Raw genomic sequence first — 11,088 nt, 5'->3', positions numbered from 1 at the left:
TGATGCGGGCGATCTCTCTCAAAGTGTTGCTTTACCACCCGCTTTAATATCTGGCAGTGGGGACACTTTTGCTCTACCCTTGATGCATTCTTCTGGCTCCTGCTGGAACAAAATAGAACACAACGCACCAGACCTTATAAACTCTCGGTTCCAACACCTCGCTTGCCACGCACACTGCAGAATCTGCAGACTACAGACGGTGCGGAATACAGAGTACACAAGCTGCTCCAAAGGGTTCCGGGAATCCCCACAACTAAATCAACAACTTTCTAATAATATGTCTCCATAGCACTCAACGTCATCGGTTTCAATCAGACGAGGGTCATCAGATTCACCAGGGATGCCATAGGTTTTGCTCAGAAACTTGTTGCATTCCCATGTTGCATCTAATGGGGAAGAACATTGGAACACAATGTTTCTTCTAATAATATCCATGAGTATTTCAGCTCCAGAGGGATCAGCGTGATGCAGTCATCACCTTGAATTCAAATCCAGGAGAATTTCCGCTCCACAGGAATCTGCTTGAGGCAATTTCAGCTCTGGAGGGATCAGCATGAGGCAGTAATCATCTTGCAATCAAATCAAATCAAGAGGAGAGAAGAGAGTCACAGAAACCTCATAAAATCGAAGCCCAAACTGATTTATCCCCGGAGGAATGGGACAGAGTGTAGATAACCACATAAAAATCGAAGCCAGGACCATTTTATACCCTGAGGATGTGTCGAGAGTCAAAAAACCTCATAAAGTAGCAGCCATGACTCCTACCTCTTATTGTTTATGTTATTGATTTATCCATTTATTTATAAGTTCCTCCTAATGCCCTGTACTATATTTTCTAAATATTCACTTTCTATCAAGCATAAACTCACTTCAATTGCTCATTAATATGAGAGCAAAGATAATGATAAAAACAACAATCTCTTATATATATTTAATTAGAATGGAGTATAGTAAAGAATGGATTATATTTTTAAAATAGTAACCACATTTAAAACAATTCTTCCATCTGCTTCTAACTCTTATAATCATTTATACAGTACATTTCTTATATCATATATTATAGGGAACTTGGGAAAATTTATTATATATCTTCTAAATATTCAGTTTATATCAGTCCTCAACTGGTTCAATTACTCATTAATATATAAAAAAATAATCTGATTTCCAAACTATGATAGAACCAACAATCTCTTATAATATATTCTTTACCATTCTCCAAACTAGTTACATCTTTCCCCTTTGTTCCTTTGACATAACAGCCACATATAAAACAATTCTTCCACACATTTACATTTCTAGCTATTTTTTTTTTTTTTAATATATTCTAATTCAGGTTCATCAATTCTGTATTTTTTTTAAAAAAGAAAAAGTTTGGGCCATTGTAATTAACTGAGTAAATTCTCCAGCTTTCTTTAACCCTCAGGTTTCTTTTTCTTTCTTACTTTCCTTTTTTTCTCCTGTAATACCTTTAGTAATTTATCTCTAGAACAGAATCTAATAGATCCACACTTTCTTGCATAGGATGTGTTCACTCTTCCAGTTAACTGAGATGTATTTTCTCCTTTTGGTTCCAGCAAATTTTGTATTTTATGCACCCATGCTGCTCCATCCATCTGGTCTATCTGGATCTCCATCAGCGCCTCCTCTTCATCCTGTTTATTTCTTCCCGTGTCCAATATTCTAGTTTTGTCCCTCACCAGCACGCTTATCGCTTTCTTACTCCCTTGTTTATCTTCCGCTTGTATCTTCACATCTTCAAATTCCTCCTTGCACACATCTGTTGAGAGAGAGTCTCCAAACTAGCTTGAATCTGCAAAGACCAGCTGTAGTTCCATTGCAAGCAATCTCTCCATATTTGTCAACATTGTTTGTATCCAACTTTCTGAAACTGGTTCCATCATTTCTTTCTTTTTTTATTTCCCCTTTTCTTACAATTTCTCTTTAATCCACTACATGTCCACAGCGTATTATTCTCCTTACTTCCACCAGTCAGTACTGCTCTGCCAACCGCACATTCCTTCCTTGGTTATCTCTTGCAGATAACAGTCCAGTGCAGTTAATGGAGAGAGACAAAACAAAGGAAAAACAATCTCACCGTCTCCGGTATTCTGGTGCAGAGAAAACAAAACCCTTTCAAATCTTGAGAATTATGTCCACAGATAGTTCTAAATTTTAGCCCAGGGGTCTCCAAACATTTTGGCCAGAGGGCCGCATGAAATATCTGGCACAGTGATGAGGGCCGGGAAAAATTTTAATTTAAAATTTAGATAAATTGAAGATGGAACTTAGATGAAAGAAAAAATGAATGAGTGGGCTCATTCACTCAGCCTCTCTGGCCCTCAGAACACCCTCCAGATGCAATCAGAGCACAGTCATGTTCAGTCGAGTGGGCCAGAGACTTTCAGGGGACAAGAGGCTGGCTGCGGGCCAGATAGAGGCTCGCTGTGGGCTGCATTTGGCCCCGGGGCTGGGATTTGGAGACCCCTGTTTTAGTCTGCACCCAAGTTATATTTGTAATTATAATCCACTACTGATTTGTTCCACTACAAAGAGAAAGATCCCTTCCAACATCCTTAAAAATATCTCACATTAACATCTTCAATATATTCAGGGCTTTTAGCCAAATCAGCCAATCAGAGCCAGGGACAATATTATCACTCACTTATCATAAATTTCCAGCTTAAACTTCATGCTTCACACTTTTTCTTCCATATGGTATCTCAGCACAGAGCCAGCAACTTGACTGCAGATCACTGCACCTCCCCCCTGTCATGAATATGTACATGTTAGAACTTGGCTAGCATGTGGAGTCTGAACCAAACTAAGTCTGTAATGGAGAAGTGGCTAGCAGTTCCTAGCTGCAAGAATGGGAGTAAACAAACACAAAGATTGCTGTCTCTCCTTTGCTGGCCAGAAAAAACAGACAGGAAGAATTACAACCCATTGGAATGAAGCACATAAGAACATAAGAACATAAGAACAGCCCCACTGGATCAGGCCATAGGCCCATCTAGTCCAGCTTCCTGTATCTCACAGCGGCCCACCAAATGCCCCAGGGAGCACACCAGATAACAAGAGACCTCGTCCTGGTGCTCTCCCCTACATCTGGCATTCTGACTTAACCCATTCCTAAAATCAGGAGGTTGCGCATACACATCATGGCTTGTACCCCATAATGGATTTTTCCTCCAGAAACTCGTCCAATCCCCTTTTAAAGGCGTCTAGGCTAGACGCCAGCACCACATCCTGTGGCAAGGAGTTCCACAGACTGACCACGCGCTGAGTAAAGAAATATTTTCTTTTGTCTGTCCTAACCCGCCCAACACTCAATTTTAGTGGATGTCCCCTGGTTCTGGTATTATGTGAGAGTGTAAAGAGCATCTCCCTATCCACTCTGTCCATCCCCTGCATAATTTTGTATGTCTCAATCATGTCCCCCCTCAAGCGTCTCTTTTCTAGGCTGAAGAGGCCCAAACGCCGTAGCCTTTCCTCATAAGGAAGGTGCCCCAGCCCCGTAATCAGCTTAGTCGCTCTCTTTTGCACCTTCTCCATTTCCACTATGTCTTTTTTGAGATGCGGCGACCAGAACTGGACACAATACTCCAGGTGTGGCCTTACCATCGATTTGTACAACGGCATTAGAATATTAGCCGTTTTGTTCTCAATACCCTTCCTAATGATCCCGAGCATAGAATTGGCCTTCTTCACTGCCGCCGCACATTGGGTCGACACTTTCATCGACCTGTCCACCACCACCCCAAGATCTCTCTCCTGATCTGTCACAGACAGCTCAGAACCCATCAGCCTATATCTAAAGTTTTGATTTTTTGCCCCAATGTGCATGACTTTACACTTACTGACATTGAAGCGCATCTGCCATTTTGCTGCCCATTCTGCCAGTCTGGAGAGATCCTTCTGGAGCTCCTCACAATCACTTCTGGTCTTCACCACTCGGAAAAGTTTGGTGTCGTCTGCAAACTTAGCCACTTCACTGCTCAACCCTGTCTCCAGGTCATTTATGAAGAGGTTGAAAAGCACCGGTCCCAGGACAGATCCTTGGGGCACACCGCTTTTCACCTCTCTCCATTGTGAAAATTGCCCATTGACACCCACTCTCTGCTTCCTGGCTTCCAACCAGTTCTCAATCCACGAGAGGACCTGTCCTCTAATTCCCTGACTGTGGAGTTTTTTCAGTAGCCTTTGGTGAGGGACCGTGTCAAATGCCTTCTGAAAGTCCAGATATATAATGTCCACGGGTTCTCCCGCACCTTTGCAGACAGAATGGCACCTTATCAAGCTGATGAAATACAGCTGTGGACCTCCAGTTGGGAGGGGTAAAAACTAGGGGGGCTAGCAACCAGGCCCACTTCGAGAAGGTTCTGTCCTCAAAAGCTTCTGATTGGACAGTCTAAATAAGTTTGAAGTCACCTCAGTACTATTAACATAGTACTGCTAGTTGGCAACCTTCAGTCTCGAAAGACTATGGTATTGCGCTCTGAAAGGTGGTTCTAGAGCAGCGTCTATGTGGCTGAAAAGGCCGATTCGGGAGTGACAATCCCTTCCACACTGGAAGCAAGTGCAGTCTGTCCCTGGCCGGTCTCCCTGGCTATGGGCCTTAGGCGGGCGGTAGCTGCCCAATGAGATGCAATGATCTCTCCCACCGTCGGAAGCAGCCCCTGGCGTCATGCCCTACGCCAATCGAGCAAAGACTTACAACCGGTAACTGCTGCTTCCCGTGTTGTGCCGACGCCGTATGGCGAAGTTGGAGTGTCCTCTCCAGTGCGCGAAGCCTGGGTAAAGAAGGTATGGAGGATAGGCTGTTACCCATGCAGCAAATCCCCCCTCTCCACGTCACTGGAATGATCCAATGGAAAGGCAGAAACCAATACGGTTGGTTCCAGCGGCGTCGCAGGAGTTGCCAGAACATGACTGTGTGCAGCCACGAACCGCCTGAGGGACTCCGGCTCCTGATTTTGCCTCGAGGTTGACTCCTGAAGCCTTTTCCACAACTGGATGTAGCCACAAGGCAGTGGAGGTTTGGAATCAGAGTTTTCCTTCTCTTAGATGGAAACCCCTCTCGTGCCCCTCCCCCTGCATTATTAACATAAGAAGTTTAATAATGAGGCCCAAAGGTTGGGTCCGGGCCCTTCTTGGACAGAGGTTTTGGATGCAACATCCTGCATTGTCCACCATGGGCATCTGGACTCACAGGTAGCCTGGAGCTAAAAAAAATACAATAGCTGACCCAGGTGAGAGATAGGGTTAGAGTTAGGAGACATGAAATCACCTGGGGAGACAGAATGAAGACATGCAAGAAGGCATCATTGTGTCCCAGGTACCAAGGTCCCTCTGAGACTCTGTGGGTAAGCCCCACTGCAGTTCAAGTAAAAGAACTTCCTACCTAGATTCATCACACCAGCGTCAAGAGGAGCACCGAAACAAGGGCCTACGCTGAAGAACAGGTTCCCCAGAAATAGACGGACCATGGTAGGAGCAACGCAGCCCAACTGACTGGCAAGGCGGGCCTGAAGTAGATGGGAAGTATTAAACTTCAAATGACTTGTTATCCTTTTGGGAAGTCTGAGGCATCTTCTTCAGATTACCTTTTCCGGTGTCCTATCCCAGAAGGATGGCCGCAAAACATAGTTTGGTCTATTGCAATATGACTGTGTATATGGTGGCCATGGCACTGCTTATGGCTCCCGGACTAGGACAAAATGATGAACATAATGCTTTTATTCATTTTGCTCACCAGATGAAAACACGTATGCCAGCTTTGCAGAATATGACTTGCTGGGTTGGTTCTCTTATACCAGCCTCCAGTGAAAATAGTTTTCCAATAGTACCAACTCCTTTAACTCCACTAAATGTGACATAGGCACCCTCCTTGGAAGATCCAACTAGGAACACATTCATAACATGGAAGAATGTTGGAATCCTATCTAATAGATAACTAATAGTAGTGCTAAAACTGGGAGAGTGATGTTTCTTGAATGAAGGGGAACGTCCTGTAGGCACTAGTGTCTGTACAGGATGTTTTAAAAGCACACAATTTGCGACAAGGAGGAGACAGGGAATAAGGTTGGAGGATGGGTATTCCCATAGCAGGACCTATGGGGTATACTCAAAACCTTTGAATTGTTCTCTGATGTTCAAAACTTGCAAATGAATGCATGAAACGAACCCTTTGGATTGTATTGAAGCATATCCAGATGTACCTAAAGAAGACAGTAGAATTTTTCTCTGCTACTGTAAAAATACTGCTACAGCACTACACTTTGAGAAACCGACTGTGTGGTCGAGATGGGCCTTACGAGTCTATGACTCTTCAGCTCCTCATATATCCTGTATGGAGTTACTGGGTATGCGGAAACAGAGCTTATTTTAGTCTTCCTGACTCATAAGATAGCTCACGTTATCTAGCATGGCTGAATCCTCTCATCACGTTTAGAGAGCACTTGCCAACAGATAAAATCCAAAGTGTGTGTCACGCCAAGGAATATATAGACAAAACTCGACCTGTGACTTGAAGAGCGCTAAATGATTGGACAGGCTCCTTTTGCTTGTGGAGGAGCCTTCTGGAGAGTAGGCGAAGGGCTAATATGGGTCCGAGGTGTAATCGAGCAGATGGCAAATAACACTGCACATACCTTGCTTGACCCGGCTTCTGAACAGAAGCAACTGAGGCGGACTGTGGTAACACCGCATTGTTCTCGATCTTTCATTGGCTGCAGAAGGGGGAGTTTGTGCATTCATTGGCCAAGAGTGTTGTGTCTATATCCCAGATGTCTATAATGCTACCTGAGATCGTGCCCATCATCTACGTGCTGTAGCTCAAGATATGGCAGAGAAACGGGAAGTAAGACTCTGAGCTAATTTGTTCAGTTGGTTTCCTGATGTAAGAGGTTGGTTGCGTAATCTAGAAAGAACTGTAGCAGTCTTGATCTGAACTTTACTGGTCATCTACATTATGCTCAAATGTAGTTGTTGCTTAGTCAAGAAGGTCATATCAAGAAGACGTTAATACACTCGTTTGGGTCTGGACTCTTTACATCAGCATTCCAGTATTTCACGATTCTCCTTGTTTCAGTAATAGTCTACTTGCAGCTTAATACCACATACACAGTGGAGTATCCTCTCATGTCGTTATATGACATGTCAATGTCGGCGAAACATAAAGTTGTATTAATGGCTCAAATGGAATGTCTGTGCCATGAGGGGCCACTGTGGGGTAATTTAGTGGTGTTACCTGTTTTTATATACTCTTTTGGGTAAATCATATATTCATTTCTGGCTCCTTGACACATAGAATAACTCATTGAATATAACTCTGCAGATAGGACAGCTGAGGCCTAGTGTCCTGGCAGAAGCCAGAGGGTTGAGGTGTCAGCTTTGAGCCTGTCTGCTACGTAAGCAAAGTGAAATGTTTGTGACCAAGGCGTCGGTCGACTGTGGGCCAGGGACTTTTTGCTCTCACAATGTCAAGATACGGGAAACAGGATGTCAGGATGTGCAGGGTGAAGTGACCTCCTGATTGGAGAATGGCAGAAAGCCCAGGGATGAGAGCCAGAGCTCAAGAAAGAGGGTTTCACTGGAGAAAGGCTGTGCTTGTTTACACAATGCTATAAAATCTGCATGCAAGGGGGGGTGTCAGAAGAGTTGGTCCTGTTGATAGAAGGTAACACAGAATGAAGGGCAAAATGCCATTAGGGCAAATGCTTAATAGGGAAAATGCTTACTAAACTTAAAAGCCATATTATTTTCTCTTAGGGAAAAAGCTTAGCAATTGAAAGCAGGCAGTTCTGCAAAGAATTGGCAAGCTCTGCTGAATTGGCAAAATGTCAAGGTTGCTCTTGGCAGCCAAACAAGGTGTCTAGTAAGAGATAAAGTTTAGAACAACACATTTTGAATACAAGGCACTCACTTTGAAAGAAGGGAGGATGGGAGCAGATAGGAGGAAACTTCTGCTTTTTGGCTCCCTGCTTGAATGGCAAAACAAATAACAATGAGCTCTTAGCAAAACAGTTTGCAGTTTTAAAATTATTATTCTTTCATGTTTTTTAAAGCAAAGGACAATGTTATTGTCTTAGTTCTTCCAGTGTTTTAATGTAATGCTTCTTAGCTATTTCAGAACACTGGCCAAGAATAGCACCATGTTTGCATGCCTGTTGGTTACACTTTAAGGTCAGAGACTAATTTAAAGGCTTGGAAGGATAACTAACATATATATGGACAGATAGTAGCTATTTTTAATTGCCTGATATTATTAAAGTTTTAATTAAATCATAGAAACACTTGAAATGGTTTTTACTATCCTAAATTATAATCATAGCTAGCCTCAGAGAAACCTGCATAGAAAGTTGTTTTGCTAGCTGAAGCCTCAAAGTCTTGCGTTGATACATTTTGGAATTTGGCAAATAGAGTTGCATCTCTGTAGCTGTGCTACACTGCTTTGGGAAGCACACAAGGCTTAGGGCCTTGTGGCTTGATGGAGTGTAAAGTGCAGAAGCACTCTGAGGGTTGAGAGAGCAAACTGAAGTAGCAAGGAGTCAGAGCAATGAATGACATGGCAGACCGGTTTCAAATGTAGATGCAAGGAGGAAGCCGGAAGCGGAATGAGTGAGATCGAGTTTTGCTTAGCTTCCTCCAAGCTTTTATTGACTCTCAAACACATGAAGCAATACAATACTGATAAGCTTCTAGCTGGCTCTAACAGACCACAACACATTCCTAGATATGACCGTTTCTCTATAACATCCTGTTGTTTACCGCACTGGGCTCAGACACTCAGCATATTTCCAAGGCTGGCAGAGTTTGCTCTGGCCAAGCAGATGTGCCTGCAGTTGTTGCCAAATACTAAAACTAAGCCCAGCACCTATGCATATGCTACATCTCATTATTTTATTTATTTCTAATAAGTCTAGGCTTTGCTAACTAAAGAAAAAACTTTAAATTGCACTATGGGGTTAGAATATGTTTTATCCAATGTTTCCCCTTGTTGTGTCAAATTATGCATTTTATAACACAATTTTACATTAAAATCACAAATGGTATCAAGCGTTAAAGCACTCTTGGCTTATTCAGTTGGCTTAAGGGGGAACATCATTATAATTTAACTAAAACAACATTTTACTTCATTGCTTATATTGGCTGGAATAAAATTGAAGGTTCTGCTTTTACATATAAAAACTATTCAGGAGATAATAACACATTTACATAATTAAAAGAAACATTTTTCATATTCAAAACAATTCATTGAGCTTGTTTTCATGGGCACACAAAGTTTGTTATGTCTGAGTTCTTTTGTTTGCACACTGGAATCGGACAAGTTTTTTGTAGCTTGCTGATTGTTGCTGCTGTAAATAAGCCACTCTTAAATGTTCTTGCCATGCAAGGAAGATGCTTTTGCAAAAGTCACAAGGGCTGTGAGTCTGAAAAAGGTTTTGGTTCTTTTTTGCCATCATGGTAAACAATTGCTTCTGGGCTTTTGATGTCAACATTTTTTTATCTTCCTAGGTTATAAGATGGACCTTTTGCCTGGATTTTTTTTTTTTTTTTTTTGCTGGCTGTTTGGTCTTGGGTTGTTCTTACATCTGGAAGTTTGGAAATTGGATTCTTTAGGCCTTGGTCTTTGGCTGATTTTACACACCGTGCTGGCATTAAAACGTTCCTGTGGGAATAAACATGACAGCATAGCCTTGCTCCTAGGTTATTAGTGATAATTGTTAGATCCAAAATAGAAAGGCCCAACCCCATTAATAAACTATGGGTTATTTGGAGACCTTAAACATATAATTGCTTAAGGGTTAGGGTTAGGGTTAGGGTTTCGACTTAATTTGGGCTTGAAGGCAATGTTTTTATAACTTTTACATGCCTTTCATGAGAGGTAAATCTTTCTACATTGATTGTTTCACTGATAAAACAATGAGGCTCCTAATAAAATATTTTCTAAATATATATTAATCTAAACAAACAATATCTCTTATTTAAATAATTAAAAACGGGAGATATAAGGGACAAACAAGTTTTTTAAAAAAATACAAGCAGGGGCATTGTGTTTTCAATGCAAGTTGTTTTTTATCACTGCAACTGCCTGCAAGAGGTGGGAGTTTCCTTTTTTAAAGGCTGAAATTTACATAACTAAAATAAATGTTAATCATGTTTTTAAGTTTAAGCCATATCCAATTTACATGTATATATTGCTATTTATTTACTACAATTGGTTTACTTAAGTTCTACAAGGGTTTATTTCATGTGGAAACAAGAGGGAGCTCAAGAGCAATGAGAATAAGCATGGACAATTGTTTATGCTTGTGAAAAAGGGATGAAAAATTATTTAACATTTTTACAAACTGATAAAAGAAGGCATGATAGCTATGGGATCAGAGAATACAACAAATTCACTGATGAAAAAGGGGAGGCTTTTTTTAAGAGCCTGATTTAGCTTTATCTAGCTATGGGATCAGAAAAATCTGATGAAACAAAAGTTCTGAAAAGGGGGGTGTAAATAACTATGGACAACAAAATAAGGTTTAGTGTGGCTTTAAAACAATCTTACAGAATAAAGAAAAGGCTTAACAAATTATGGTTAAATTGAAACATAATATAAACAAACTAATTATTAATAAATATTTTAAAACATTATGAACATATAAATAATTTAATAGTGAATATTTGTTAGCTTTAAAGTTATGATCAGCTACCAATGGATAAAATGGCCAGTAGCTGCAGTCTTGAAGGGTATAGAATGAGAGACACTGAAAAACCATGACTATATAAAAAATACTAGACTTAAGTTGCTATTGCCTAATTATTACATTTAGTTTTGCTATGATTATTTGCTCAACACATTCCACAGCCTGCACCACTTGTTGTTGGTGCTTTATAAAATTTTTGTCTTTTTGATGATCATTGTTATACTTCTTTTCATCTTTATTTAAAAATTGGGATTGTTTTTTAAAGGCACTGGACAAAACTAAAAGGCCAGCGCTGCTGCTAATTCAGCTCTTTGGGCAAACATTTGTAAACTTACATATTAAAAGGAAAGCTAATGAAAAACCCACTTTTTATTAATAAATTTTTATTTAA

This window comes from Tiliqua scincoides, chromosome 15, assembly GCF_035046505.1.
Source record: "Tiliqua scincoides isolate rTilSci1 chromosome 15, rTilSci1.hap2, whole genome shotgun sequence".
Classification (NCBI taxonomy): domain Eukaryota; kingdom Metazoa; phylum Chordata; class Lepidosauria; order Squamata; family Scincidae; genus Tiliqua; species Tiliqua scincoides.
Note: the sequence above shows the minus strand (reverse complement) of the source record.